Here is a 15475-nt window from a genome sequence, read left to right as displayed (position 1 = left end):
GTGCCGGGAGTCGGTCCCGAGTCCTCCGCATGACATTTGGCCCCGCCGGCCACTCGGCGACGGAGGCAGACGACCCTTAATTACATTCATTTGATAATGTAGCAAAGCGGACACGTAACAACTCGTCCGCCAATTAACGTTTCCCATTAAATCCATTTGTCTCGCACGCTTCACATCGCAAGGAGCACGCTGATTCACGCCGACTGCGCGAGTATGACCTCGTGCGACGCTACGGAAGCTCCGAGGACCGGACGAAATGAATGTATCAGTCGTCAACAATGCACTATTATTCAAATACACTACTGGCCATTAAAATTGCTACACCACGAAGATGACGTGCTACAGACGCGAAATTTAACCGACAGGAACAAGATGCTGTGATATGCAAATGATTAACTTTTCAGAGCATTCACACAAGGTTGGCGCCGGTGGCGACACCTACAACGTGCTGACATGTGGAAAGTTTCCAACCGATTTCTCATACACAAACAGCAGTTGACCGGCGTTGCCTGGTGAAACGTTGTTGTGATGCCTCGTGTAAGGAGGAGAAATGCGTACCATCACGTTTCCGACTTTGAGAAAGATCGGATTGTAGCCTATCGCGATTGCGATTTATCGTATCGCGACATTGCTGCTCGCGTTGGTCGAGATCCAATGACTGTTAGCAGAATATGGAATCGGTGGGTTCAGGAGGGTAATACGGAACGCCGTACTGGATCCCAACGGCCTCATATCACAAGCAGTCGAGATGACAGGCATCTTATCCGCATGGCTGTAACGGATCGTGCAGCCACGTCTCGATCCCTGAGTCAAGAGATGGGAACGTTTCCAAGACAACAACCATCTGCAACGAACAGTTCGACGACGTTTGCCGCAGCATGGACTATCAGCTCGGAGACCACGGCTGCTGTTACCCTTGACGCTGCATCACAGACAAAAGCGCCTGCGATGGTGTACTCAACTACGAACCTGAGTGCACGAATTCCAAAACGTCATTTTTTCGGATGAATCCCGGTTCTGTTTAAAGCATCATGATGGTCGCATCCGTGTTTGGCGACATCGCGGTGAACGCACATTGGAAGCGTGTATTCGTCAACGCCATACTAGCGTATCACCCGGCGTCACGGTATGGGGTGCCATTGGTTACACGTCTCGGTCACCTCTAGTTCGCATTGACGGCACTTTGAACAGTGGACGTTACATTTCAGATGTGTTACGACCCGTGGCTCTACCCTTCATTCGATCCCTGCGAAACCCTACATTTCAGCATTATAATGCACGACCGCATGTTGCAGGTCCTGTACGTGCCTTTCTGGATACAGAAAATGTTCGACTGCTGCCCTGGCCAGCACATTCTCCAGATCTCTCACCAATTGAAAACGTCCGTCAATGGTGGCCGAGCGACTGGCTCGTCACAATACGCCAGTCACTACTCTTGATGAACTGTGGTATCGTGTTGAAACTGCATGGGCAGCTGTACCTGTACACGACATCCAAGCTCTGTGTGACTCAATGCCCAGGCATACCAAGGCCGTTATTACGGCCAGGGGTGATTGTTCTGGGTACTGACTTCTCAGGAACTATGCACCCAAATTGCGTGAAAATGTAACCACATGTCAGTTCTAGTATAATATATTTGTCAAATGAATACCCGTTTACCATCTGCATTTCTTCTTGCTGTAGCAATTTTAATGGCCAGTAGTGTACGTTAATATTTCCCCCCCCCCCCTCTCTCTCTCTCTCTCTCTCTCTCTCTCTCTCTCTCTCTCTCTCTCTCTCTCTCTCTTATGGCGGCTCGCCGTCGGATGCAAGTCTTTTAGGAGACGTCTTTAGGCGACGTGTGCGTAGGTGGTGATGAAACGATGATCACGACAACAGAACACCCAGTCCTCAAGCGGAGAAAATGTCCGACGCGCCCAGAAACGACCCGGGCACCTTCGGGTGGTATTCAGCCACGCTGACCATGCACCTACCGAGCCGGATATTATTTCCCTAAAGCACACAAATATCGAGTATCAACGAGGACGACACGGTACTCTTACAGCGACGCACCCAAAGCCCGCTCATACTTTAAGTGGCACGCGTTGTTGGCCGGCCAGTGACACAGTACTGTAAACGCCCCGTTTCCCTGACAAAGCTCGAGTAGCATACACAAATCTAGGGTGGGCAGCGCATTTAGCTCCGTTAACGGCATTACGATCAGAACGGATGACCGACATTTCTTACTTGGTCGTGCAGCGTCGTCGAGGAAAGAAACGGCAAAAATAGGGAGATCCGAAGAGTCAGAGCATGGCCGAGTGGTCAGGCGCTCCAACAATCGAGCCGTGGAAAGAAACATACGGCGGCGGCAGCGGCGGGAGGAAGACAATGGTGAAGCATGCAGGAAGCTGGGGCCCGACTGCGGACTTCTTAGGGCGCCGGCTGCTGCACCGGCAGTCCGAACCGCGACGCACCGCGGTCCTCGCGCCGTACCAGATCCGCATGCAGGATGCAAAAAAGCCGTGCTAACTGGCCGGCCAATTTCCCACACGTCAAACTGCTTAAAGCGGGCCGCGAGTAGCGAAGACCGATGCCGCAAAAACCAGGAACCGATCAACAAAAGGGGAGCGAGGGGAACAGCCGTGGCGCAGCACGAGCAGATTTGCATCGCACCTATTGGCTTTTTCCGAAGTCTCTTTAAATGGTCAGCTGACAGCTCGTGCTTAAAACAACTCCTTATCTGCATCGTGCACGACTACACTCCCTACAACAGCGCTTCTTTAACTGTTTTCGTGGAACCCTGTGGATCTGCTGAAATCACTCGAGGGTTCCGAGAAACTTACGCGATATCACACAAAAACTAAAAAACAATAAAAATTAACACGTCTTCGAAATTACAAAACCGAAATACAATTACTGTTGCTTATACTTACTAGTTGATACAATTGCGACACCGACAGTGGATATGGCTGTAATTTATCATAGGCCAGAAGGCAACCGCCGGCGAGTTTGATTGCTACTCACTAAATGAACACTTTTTTCAACATGAAGGGGTTGAAATAAGAAAGATATTTATTAAAAAAGTTATTCAAAGTTAAAACGTTTCAAATAAGCTCTTAACGATTTTAAAATAGAAAGTAGAGTAAATATAAAAAATGAGTTCTCGATTACAAACCTATTTATTTTCAAAACGTGACCTTCGTCCACGTAGGCAGAAAATACGAAGCTTTCATTGTATTATCTCACTCATCCATGCAAGAAACATTTAAACTAATGTTATCATTAGTACAGCTTAAAAGACAAATATTTTTAATTGTATTCTTACCACTTGCAACGACATATATGTGCCAAATAGGATTCCCAGCTGTTGAATCGACAAAACATAAATACCGCAACAGGTTTGTCGCTGAACTTGCCTCAAGAAATCAACTTTGGTCCATAAAGCCTCACACTGTATGTCTGCAAAAATAAGAACCATTACCACCGTTCTCATGGTTATTCAAATTTAGAAGCCATACTTCATCCTGTTATTTTAAAATTAAGAACTTTCGGATTAATTCTGATATAAATTCTTGGAGCAAATAAATATTATTTGAATCAGTTGTCTTTTGTTGCAAATAATCAGTTTACATAACCTTGAATTAAAAACAAAATTTAGAAGGAAACCAAGGGAACAACGACAAAAGTTGTTTTCATACCAGCCGCCCGGGGTGGGAGCAGTGTTAACAACCAGAGAGCAGCAATATCGCGAAACTATAAACTGCAGTCTCTGTTCATCACGATCCTGTACCTTGTAGTAAATGATTCTCTGTCCTAAACAAGGCAAACATGAACTTCTCACAACATCGTTTGTCCCTTGACAGTCAACGGAAAAATGATATTTCTATTGCAAATATCCCGTTTTAAAGATAAAATGACATTTAGTCAACAACGCGGTGAAAAGTATGTAGATAAAAACAAATACACTACTGGCCATTAAAATTGCTATACCAAAAAGAAATGCAGATGATAAACGGGTACTCATTGGACAAATATATTATACTAGACTGACATGTGATTACATTTTCATGCAATGTGGGTGCATAGATCCTTAGAAATCAGTACCCAGAACAACCACCTCTGGCCGTAATAACGGCCTTGATACGCCTGCGCATTGAGTCAACAGAGCTTGGATGGTGTGTACAGGTACAGCTGCCCATGCAGCTTCAACACCATACCACAGTTCATCAAGAGGAGTGACTGGCGTGTTGTGACGAGGCAGCTGCTCGGCCACCATCGACCAGACGTTTTCAATTGGTGAGAGATCTGGAGAATGTGCTGACCAGGGCAGCAATCGAACATTTTCTGTATCCAGAAAGGCCCGTACAGACCTGCAACATGCGGTCGCGCATTATCCTGCTGAAATGTAGGGTTTCGCCCGCAGGGATCGAATGAAGGGTAGAGCCATGGGTCGTAACACATCTGAAATGTAACGTCCACTGCTCAAAGTGCCGTCAATGCGAACAAGAGGTGACCGAGATGTGTTACCAATGGCACCACATACCATCACGCCGGTTGATACCCCAGTATGGCGATGACGAATACACGCTTCCAATGTGCGTTCACCGCGATGTCGCCAAACACGGATGCGACCATCATGATGCTGTAAACAGAACCTGGATTCATCTGAAAAAATGACGTTTTGCCATTCGTGCACCCAGGTTCGTCGTTGAGTACACCATCGCAGGCGGTCTTGTTTGTGATGCAGCGTCAAGGGTAACCGCAGCCATGGTCTCCGAGCAGATAGTCCATGCTGCTGCAAACGTCGTCGAACTGTTCATGCAGATGGTTGTTGTCTTGCAAACGTCCCCATCTGTTGACTCAGGGATCGAGACGTGGCTGCACGATCCGTTACAGCCATGCGGATAAGATGCCTGGCCTCTCGACTGCTAGTGATACGAGGCCGTTGGAATTCAGCACGGCGTTCCGTATTACCCTCCTGAACCCACCGATTCCATATTCTGCTAACTGTCATTGAATCTCGACCAACGCGAGCAGCGATGTCGCGATACGATAAACCGCAATCGCGATAGGCTACAATCCTGCCTTTGTCAAAGTCGGAAACGTGATGGTACGCATTTCTCCTCCTTACACGAGGCATCACTACAACTTTTCACACGGCAACGCCGGTCAACTGCTGTTTGTGTATGAGAAATCGGTTGGAAACTTCCTCATGTCAGCATGTTGTAGGTGTCACCACCGGCGCCAGCCTTGTGTGAATGCTCTGAAAAGCTATTCTTTTGCGTATCACTGCATCTTCTTCCTGCCGCTTAAATTTCGCGTCCGTAGCACGTCCTCTTCGTGGTGTAGCAATTTTAGTGGCCAGTAGTGTACATATGGTTCACACAAGGCGCATTCTAATTACTCTCTTCCACTTTGTGTCGCCGCCTTTATGGCAATTGAGCCGTAACAAGAAATTACATATCGTCTGCAATCGTTGTATGACGGTTGCGGCGCACATTTCATTGTAATGACTTTTTATAATAACGCCCTTCCGGGGCTTGGAATGAAGTATAACCTGTGCTACAAGCACCCATTACTCTACAGAATGAGTGTCCAGTGAATTCCGAGTGCGTAATTCAAGTTCCTATACTTTTCTAAATATTTCATTACGGCAGCGACGCACCACCCTTAACGTTAGACTAATGGAATGTAAGTCATTGACCTGCGAAGCAGCCTGGAAACTTCCTGTGGTCAGAAGTGTAGCCACATAATCTACTGACAGCAGTCTTCCCAGTTCATAGAAGCAGAGGCCCACTAAGATGAAACGGCGCCAATGGCTGAAGTCCCTATGCTGCGCCACAAATCCCCCACCCCGCCTGTAAAACTACTTTTCTGTACTTTTTACTGCTTAAATTACGCAAACTTTACATTTTTTAAATAAGATTAATAAAAACGAACCATTATTGAAAAACATGTCTTAAATAGACAAATATGCATACAAGATGCTACACAGAACAAACAAAATCAACCACAGTAGTAAATGAATTACAATTTGTGTAAATTTCCTAAAAAAGTTCAAAGTACAACAAAACCTAAAACCTATATCATGTTGTTTACGGTTTTAATATGGTTTATGATAAACAACTGGCCATTTGTTCCTCGTAAGTAACTAATTAGAAATAAAAGATAAAGGTCCATAATTGAGAGTTGACAAAATATTTCCCTCTAGAAATTACATTTGATTATAATTTCGCAGGCCGTTGTGGCCGAGCGGTTCTAGGCGCTTCAGTCTGGAACCGCGAGACCGCTACGGTTGCAGGTTCGAATCCTGCCTCGGGCATGGATGTGTGTGCTGCCCTTAGGTTAGCTAGGTTTAAGTAGTTCTAAGTTCTATAGGACTGATGACCTCAGATGTTGAGTCCCATAGTGCTCAGAGCCATTTGAACGATTTGATTATAATTTCACTTTGCGTTTCCTAGTTTCGACCGAAGGAAAGTAGTTGATTATGTCACTGAAGTCAGTTTTATCGCTTCGTCATACTCTACACACAAGACTATTAAATTTCACTATTTTCTTTCACCCATACTCGATCTTAAGTAGTCTTTTTATCGCCCGCAATTTTGTTGAAACAGTGTTCACAAGACGCCACACTCCATGGCAGTGTCATACATATCCACAGTCCGATATGGATACTCTGACAGCGAAATGACCATATCTTCAAAAGCTCTTTCACTTAATACTGAAGGCAGCTATTTCGATAACTTGTTCGCCTGTGCCAATATGTCTCTCATATTTGGCATAAAAATCAGCTGCACAACTTTTACGATGTAAGATACAGAGTTTATATTTAAGGCGTTTCCTCTAAAGAAATTAAAATAAGATGAAATGGTGCGAAATATGTGAGATATGTTTCTCGTTTCATTCATTTTGTCATCAAACTGAAGCCATACGATTAAAAAACTAAATAGTGGTGCTATGTGAATGGCGCGAAATTTGAACAAACCTCATCTTTCAGATGTAGAAACACGTCTACCAACTTTCGTTTATGTCACACAACTCCTCCTTGGTGCTGCGATTTTTTCCGTCAGTGTATAATCTCAAAAAACTCAAGATGCGCCTTCTCTAGACATTCACCTTGCAATGCAGCCAGTTTCTCCCAACGAAGAGACGACTTGGCCGAGAACTTGGCTGTAGATATCTGCATTTCGGCGTACCGGGAAAGTTCCACTTCAAAAACACCTCGCCTTTATTCTGGAAATGGCTTCTTCATACGGAAAAAGAGAAAGGAGTGACTGGTTGCCACGTCAGGAGAATACCGGACTGTGACCTGTGTAGAACCAACTACGCCATTTTCTTGGTTCAAAACCTGGCCCTTGGACAACCTCCCGCGGAGCTTCGTCTTCACAGCCTTTTCGCACACTCGTTAGGAGATTCCATTAGTACGCTCCAGTGACGGTTTGCCTCTTACGAGCATAATTTGTTAGCGCCACACCATGCAAATCCCAAAAAACAGTCTGCATCACCTTCCTAGAAGATGGTTGCGCCTCCGGATTTTTAGGAGGTGGTGAATCTACGAGTTTCCACTACTATGTTGCTACTTTCTCTGGGGATCGCAGTGAAACACCAAGCACTCATCTATGCTGACTAGGCGGCTGTGACATTTCATCGATGCCTCGGATCGATGGGCTTCTTCATTGTGCTCGAAGGGTCACGCAACACATCGGGAGGTGGCCTTTGCGCCGCGCGGGATTAGCCGAACGGTCTCAGGCGCTGCAAAAAAATGGCTCTGAGCACTATGCGACTTAACTTCTGAGGTCATCAGTCGCCTAGAACTTAGAACTAATTAAACCTAACTAGCCTAAGGACGTCACGCACATCCATGCCCGAGGCAGGATTCGAACCTGCGACCGTAGTGGTCGCTCGGTTCCAGACTGTAGCGCCTAGAACCGCACGGCCACTCCGGCCGGCTCAGGCGCTGCAGTCATGGACTGTGCGGCTGGTCCCGGCGGAGGTTCGAGTCCTCCCTCGGGCATGGGTGTGTGTGTTTGTCCTTAGGGTAATTTAGGTTAAGTAGTGTGTAAGCTTAGGGACTGATGACCTTAGCAGGTAAGTCCCATAAGATTTCACACATATTTTTGAGGTGGCCTTTGCACTGTCCAGAATGTCGTGCAATATCTTGAAAACTGACCCATGATTGATTTTAATTTTTTGGACTACCACTTCTGTTATGACTCGCCAGTCTTCGAGAACTTTTCACGCGATTCACAGTCCTACAGAGAGAGATGATCTGCCATTGCGTTCTTCGCTATTAAGAGCTGTTTGACAAGAAAGGAACCTTCTGCATCACCTAACCACTGTCCGCCACGTTGGCTGAATGGTCAGCGTGACGGGGTGCCGTCCTCAGGGGTAAGGTTTAAACCTAAATCATCAGGCGGATTTACATGTGTCGGTGTCCGCCCCGACAACTGAGTGGTCAGCGTGACGGGCCCGGGTTCGATTCCCGGCTGGGTCGGGGATTTTCTCCGCTCAGGGATTGGGTGTTGTGTTGTCTTCATCATCATTTCATCCCCATCAGGCGCGCAGGTCGCCCAATGTAGCGTCGAATGTAATAAGACCTGCACCAAGGCGGCCGGACCTGCCCCATCAGGGGCCTCGCGGCCAATGACGCCAAACGCTCATTTTAATTTTACCTAACCACTGTGTTACACATTGTCCTTTCACATTAATGTGGTCACCCGTCAGAAACCTTTTGCAGCGCCGGCCGCTAGACGTGCAAGAAGAGAGTCAGTGAGGTTCTGGAATATACCGATAGAGATGTGGAGCCATGCCGATCCCAGTGGGCATGGCTGCGCTGGATTTCTCGGTTGACGAGGTGGTCCCACAGGTTCTCGTTTGGGTTTCAATCTGGGGAGTTTGGTGGCTAGCGGAATACGGCAAACTCGTCCTGATGCTCTTCTAACCACGCACGTACATTGCGAGCTGTGACACATGTTGCACTGTCCTGCTCGTAGATGCCATCTTGACGTGAAAAAACAGACTGCATCGAGGATTGGACATGGTCCACAAGAATGGATGAATACTTCAGTTGATCCATTCTGACATCTAACGTGTCGTGTCGCCACTCAGTGGATACCCAATTGCTGTACTGGCACGCAAATTCTAGCCTTCGTCCCCCGAGAACAGCAGTCAGCGTGGGAACATGAACAAGGCGCGAGCTGAGGAGGCCCATATGCAGCGAGCAACTTTCGCTGAACGGCCTTGAGGGGACAATAACGGCAGCCCTATTGTCCATCTCAGCTGTCAGTTGCACGTCTATCGGCCGTACGCGTCTCTGCAGCCGTCGTTCACCTCTGTCGTCTATGGCTCGTGGTGCACCACAGTTGCTTCAGCGCCGGTTGTGGATAGCACCATTTTGCCATGCACGGTATACCTTAACCACGGCGGCACGCGAACGGTTTACAAACTTAGCTGTTTCGGAAATGCTTACACGCTTGGTCCAAAAGCCAATGATCACGCCCTTTCGGACGGCTGCACTGCTTTCCGCAGCTCCCCGACTTGGTTTAGATACCCCCCATCTATAATCCTGCCATCTGCCGTCTATTGTTGTTGTGGTCTTCAGTCCTGAGACTGGTTTGATGCAGCTCTCCATGCTACTCTATCCTGTGCCAGCTTCTTCATCTCCCAGTACCTACTGCAACCTACATCCTTCTGAATCTGCTTGGTGTATTCATCTCTTGGTCTCCCTCTACGATTTTTACCCTCCACGCTGCCCTCCAATACTAAATTGGTGATCCCTTGATGCCTCAGAACACGTCCTACCAACCGATCCCTTCTTCTAGTCAAGTTGTGCCACAAACTTCTCTTCTCCCCAATCCTATTCAACACCTCCTCATTAATTATGTGATCTACCCATCTAATCTTCAGCATTCTTCTGTAGCACTACATTTCGAAAGCTTCTATTCTCTTCTTGTCTAAACTATTTATCGTCCATGTTTCACTTCCATACATGGCTACACTCCATACAAATACTTTCAGAAACGACTTCCTGACACTTAAATCTATACTCGATGTTAACAAATTCTCTTCTTCAGAAACGCTTTCCTTCCCATTGCCAGTCTACATTTTATATCCTCTCTACTTCGACCATCATCAGTTATTTTGCTCCGAGTAATTATTGCACGCTGATGTCGAACACAGGCGGTGATCACATTAATGTGACTAGACCGTGTATGATAATGTAATGTTCCACCAACTCAGCACAGATTGTTGCAGCGCTATTCCCATTCAAACGCAGAAAAAGAATTACCACACGACACCTCACTTTATTGACAGATTGCGTCTTTTATGTTGGGTCCTCTAGCCGCATACAACGGTACGCAGACGTGTACGTGGAAGCAAACAATAAATTAGTTAAGTAATTTTATTTTTGGATAATTAACACTTCACGACTATCCCTCATATTAGAAGAAGAAAAAAACATAGTTTAATGGGTGGTCAACCACTGTCATGACATCGTTTTACTACAGGCTGATGTTAAGTATTTTCATTGAATATTCGGTTGACACGGGCAATAGTTATCTTACAGCACTTTTAGATCTATAGAAACTTTTCGACATTTTGACCGGAATCGAATCTAAAAAATTCTGAAGGTAGTAGAGGCAAAATACAGGGAATAATACGTTTCCTCTACTTTTACAGAAATCAGAGTGCAATTTTAAGAGTCGAAGCACATGAAAAACAGCCCTGGTTGAGAACAGAGTTATAGCCAATTCCTTGCGTTATTCAATCTCTACATTTATCAAGTAGTAAACTAGGGAGAAATGCGGAAACTGAACCAAAATTAAGTGCGAAGATAAACAAAAATGAGGTCTGCCGATGATATTTTAATTTTCAGAAGCAAGAATGCACTGGGAAGATTAGATCAACGAAATGGATAGTGTCTTAATATGAACATTAACAAAAGTAAAACAAAGGTAATGAAATGTAGTCTAATTCACCCGATGCTGAGGGAATTAGGCGAGGAAATGAGAAGCTAAAAATTGCATTAAAATTTTGCTACCTGGAGCAAAATGGCTGACGATGGCAGAAATAAGAGGATATAAAATGCAGTTCTGCAGTAACATGAAAACCTTTCCTGAAGAAAGAAATATGTTAATATTTACTATAATAAGAACTCTTTTCTGAAACGGTTTCCCTGGAGAGTAGCCCTGTACGGAATTGAAATGTGGACGCTCAGGAGCACAGAAGAGATGAGAATAGAAGCTTTCGGAACGTGGTGCTACGTTCGAGGAACGAATGAAGAAGTACTGCGTCTGGAGAAAAAAGGCACTTATCGCACAACTTAACAAAAAGAAGGGATGAGTTGATGGGACACTTGGTGACGCATCACAGAATATTTCATTTGGTAATGACGGGATTGTGTGTGTGTGTGTGTGTGTGTGTGTGTGTGTGTGTGTGTGTGTGTGTGTTTGTGTGGGGGGGGGGGGGGGGTTGTAGAGGGAGACCAAGGATCGAATAGAGTAAGCAAGCTGGAACTGATATAGCGTATAGTAGTTAAGCAGATGTGCGCATCACATCACTAACCTTAATTTTGGTGGATAAAGGCGAGGAGATGTTTTGTGTTGCGAAGCGAAGTGGAACGACCCTTGTCTGAAATCTATGCGAGGCTGCATGCCTTCGAGCCCTCCTGTTGTGAAGGCAGCATAAATCGACACGTACTAGTGGGAACTCCGGACGACATGAGCAGCACAGCCAGCTCGTCCGTTTTTTGGGAGACGGCGAACACGTGCGCCATGGACTTCGGCGTGGGCAGCTGCAGACATCCCGTTTCTGCAGGAATCAGCCAGCCACTCCTCCTAACGGGTCACCGCCTCTGTGAGCGAGACGCATTTTTCAATAGGAGCCCGACGGGAAAAACGGTTTTTGCATACTGCGAGAGAAGCACTTCTTAGAAAACGGTTCCCGACGCTTCCGTCACGGTGAAAAGGTGCTATATCACTTCGAATTAAGCACGTTCTTTCCACATCTGGGAGACCAATGATCCCTAAAGGACTGCATGTGAAGAGGCCGCGAAAAGCGGCATACGTGCACTAAACATTCCGAATGCTGCTCCGTAGGTGTATCAGTAACTGACTTTCCGTTACCGTTGCATTATTTTCATTTTAGCAAGTCTGTGTCAACGGCAGTTATTGGGCTACAAGTGAAAAATCAATACTTGGAAGAAAGAGCTCAGTTAAACTTGTGAGGAAGCTATACAAGCAAGATACGTCACGACAGTTATTACAACACCATCAGCCAGAGAAGAACGGGAACACTTCGAAACCAAAGACGCAGCCTTCTACATTTCTGCGGACGGAGAACAGGTAATTTTTACCGAACCTAACGCAGGAAAGTGACGTAGTAAATACGACAGCCAATAGTAAGAAAATGTTCTTACCATAAGAGAAATAAATCCAGCCTGCAGGAGTTGGTTGCTTGGTTGGTTGGTTTGGGGAAGGAGACTAGACAGCGTGGTCATCGGTCTCATCGGATTAGGGAAGGATGGGGAAGGAAGTCGGCCGTGCCCTTTCAGAGGAACCATCCCGGCCCTGCAGGAGTAAAACGTTGATTATCGACGACAGAGATGGGCAAATGAAGATGGACAAGCAGTAGATATTAGACTTATGTTCTACATATATTGACGCAATGCTAAATGCAGAAGACATTAATGACGTTTTTTCAATATGTGGGAGACAGGAAGGGCGCAAGGAAGACATCAAAGTCGCCCTGGAGTATCTGTGGGTATAGAACAATAACGTAAGCAACAAAAAATGTCGCCCGGAGATGATGAAATAACCTTACACGTGACACACAAAAAATGTAATTCTATCGTTACATTAAAAAAAAACACATACTTGTGAATATGAAGACGACAAAACAAAACTGTTCGCACGGAACATATTATGATGCTCGAGAGACGTACTATACGTAACAATGGAAATTAATACCAATTAAACACTGTACACGGAAATACAGAATGTCAACAGCGATCGCGAGCTATGTACACTACTGGCCATTAAAATTGCTACACCACGAAGATGACGTGCTACAGACGCGAAATTTAACCGACAGTAAGACGATGCTGTGATATGCAAATGATTAGCTTTTCAGAGCATTCACGCAAGGTTGGCGCCGGTGGCGACACCTACAACGTGCTGACATGAGGAAAGTTTCCAACCGATTTCTCATACACAAACAGCAGTTGACCGGCGTTGCCTGGTGAAACGTTGTTATGATGCCTCGTGTAAGGAGGAGAAATGCGTACCATCACGTTTCCGACTTTGATAAAGGCCGGATTGTAGCCTACCGCGATTGCGGTTTATCGTATCGCGACATTGCTGCTCGCGTTGGTCGAGATCCAATGACTGTTAGCAGAATACGGAATCAGTGGGTTCAGGAGGGTAATACGGAACGCCGTGCTGGATCCCAGCGGCCTCGTATCACTAACAGTCGAGATGACAGGCATCTTATCCGCATAGCTGTAACGGATCGTGCAGCCACGTCTCGATCCCTGAGTCAAGAGATCGGGACGTCTGCAAGACAACATCAATCTGCACGAACAGTGCGACGACGTTTGCAGCAGCGTGCACTATCAGCCCGGACACCAGGGCTGCGGTTACCCTTGACGCTGCATCACAGACTGGAGCGCCTGCGATGGTGTACTCACCGACGAACCTGGGTGCACGAATTCCAAAACGTCATTTTTTCGGATGAATCCCGGTTCTGTTTACAGCATCATGATGGTCGCATCTGTGTTTGGCGACATCGCGGTGAACGCACATTGGAAGCGTGTATTCGTCATCGCCATACTGTCGTATCACCCGGCGTGATGGTATAGGGTGTAATTGGTTACACGTCTCGGTCACCTCATGGTCCCACTGAAGGAACTTTGAACAGTGGACGTTACATTTTAGACGTGTTACGACCCGTGGCTCTACCCTTCATTCGATCCCTGCGAAACCCTACATTTCAGCAGGATAATGCACTACCGCATGTTGCAAGTTCTGTACGGGCCTTTCTGGAATCAGAAAATGTTCGACTGCTGCCCTAGCCAGCACCTTCTCCCCTACTGAAAAGGTCTGTTCAATGGTGGTCGAGCAACTGGCTCGTCACAATATGCCACTCACTAGTCTTGATAAACTGTGGTATCGTGTTGACGCTGCATGGGCAGCTGCACCCGTACATGCCATCCAAGCTCTGTTTGACTCAACGCCCAGGCGTATCAAGGCAGTTATTACGGCCAGAGGTGGTTGTTCCGGATACTGATTTCTCAGGATCTATGCACCAAAATTGCGTGAAAATGTAATCACATAACAGTTCTAGTATACTATATTTGTCCAATGAATACCCGTTTATCATCTGCATTTCTTCTTGGTGTAGCAATTTTAATGGCCGGTAGTCTAGTAATTCACACAGCGCTAGATGCGATGTGAAGGAGGTGTCACCGTCGCTGTGCAGTAGATCACGGTCAAAGTGCCGCCTCGTCACTCGTCGAATCAGAGTTCGGTTCCCATATCTACCAAATGTATGCTCTAAGAAAATACGACGCTCTGCGAAGGAATTACCGGAGTGGATCGGTAATCGACAGATGTAATGTGATGTACATGTACAGACAAACAAATCATTACAATTTCAGAAAAATTGGCAGGTTTATTCAATAGAAAGACCTTCACAAATTGACCACGTCAACAATGCGTTGGTCCACCTCTGGCCCTCACACAAGCAGTTATTCGGCTTGGCACTGATTCATAGACTTGTTCGATGTCCTTCTGAGGGATACCGTGCCAAATTCTGTCCAACTGCCGCCTTAGATGGTCAAAATGGCGAGCTGGTAGACCATGCCCATAATGCTCCAAACGTTCTATCCGGCGACCTGGCTGTCCAAGGTAGGGTTTGGCAATCACGAAGACAGGCTGTAGAAGACCTTGCCGTGTGTGTGTGTGGGGGGGGGGGGGGGGCATTATCTTGCTGAAATGTAAGCGCAGGACGGCTTTCCATGAAGGGTAACAGTACGGTGTGTGAAATATCGGCGCCGTACCGCTGTAAGGGTGCCGTGTCTGACAACCAAAGGTGTCCTGCTATGAAAAGAAATGCCACCCGAGACCATAACTCCTGGCTGTCGGGCCGTATGGCGGGCGACAGTCAGACTGGTATTCCACCGCTGTCCGAGTCGTCTGCAAACACGTCTTCGGCCTGGAATCTCATTGAGTGGAGTACAATTGTTTTCAGTCATGAGTCCCTCTCCGAATTGAGCCCTAAGGACCGGCACAGACGGGTCTGCAGACGCCGGAACAGCGGTGGGTCATCATCCTAACTGTGCGGTATGTCGACGGTATTCTACGTTCCGTTTTATAGCCCTCCATGGCGAGCCAACCTGGGCTTACACTTCAGCAAGATACTGTCCGCCCGCATTCGGCGAGAGTTCCTGCTGCTTGTCTTCGTGCTTGCCGGACCTCATCTCGGCCAGCAAGGTCGC

Source organism: Schistocerca serialis, chromosome 8 (genome assembly GCF_023864345.2).
Source record: "Schistocerca serialis cubense isolate TAMUIC-IGC-003099 chromosome 8, iqSchSeri2.2, whole genome shotgun sequence".
NCBI lineage: Eukaryota > Metazoa > Arthropoda > Insecta > Orthoptera > Acrididae > Schistocerca > Schistocerca serialis.
This window is presented reverse-complemented; position numbering follows the sequence as displayed.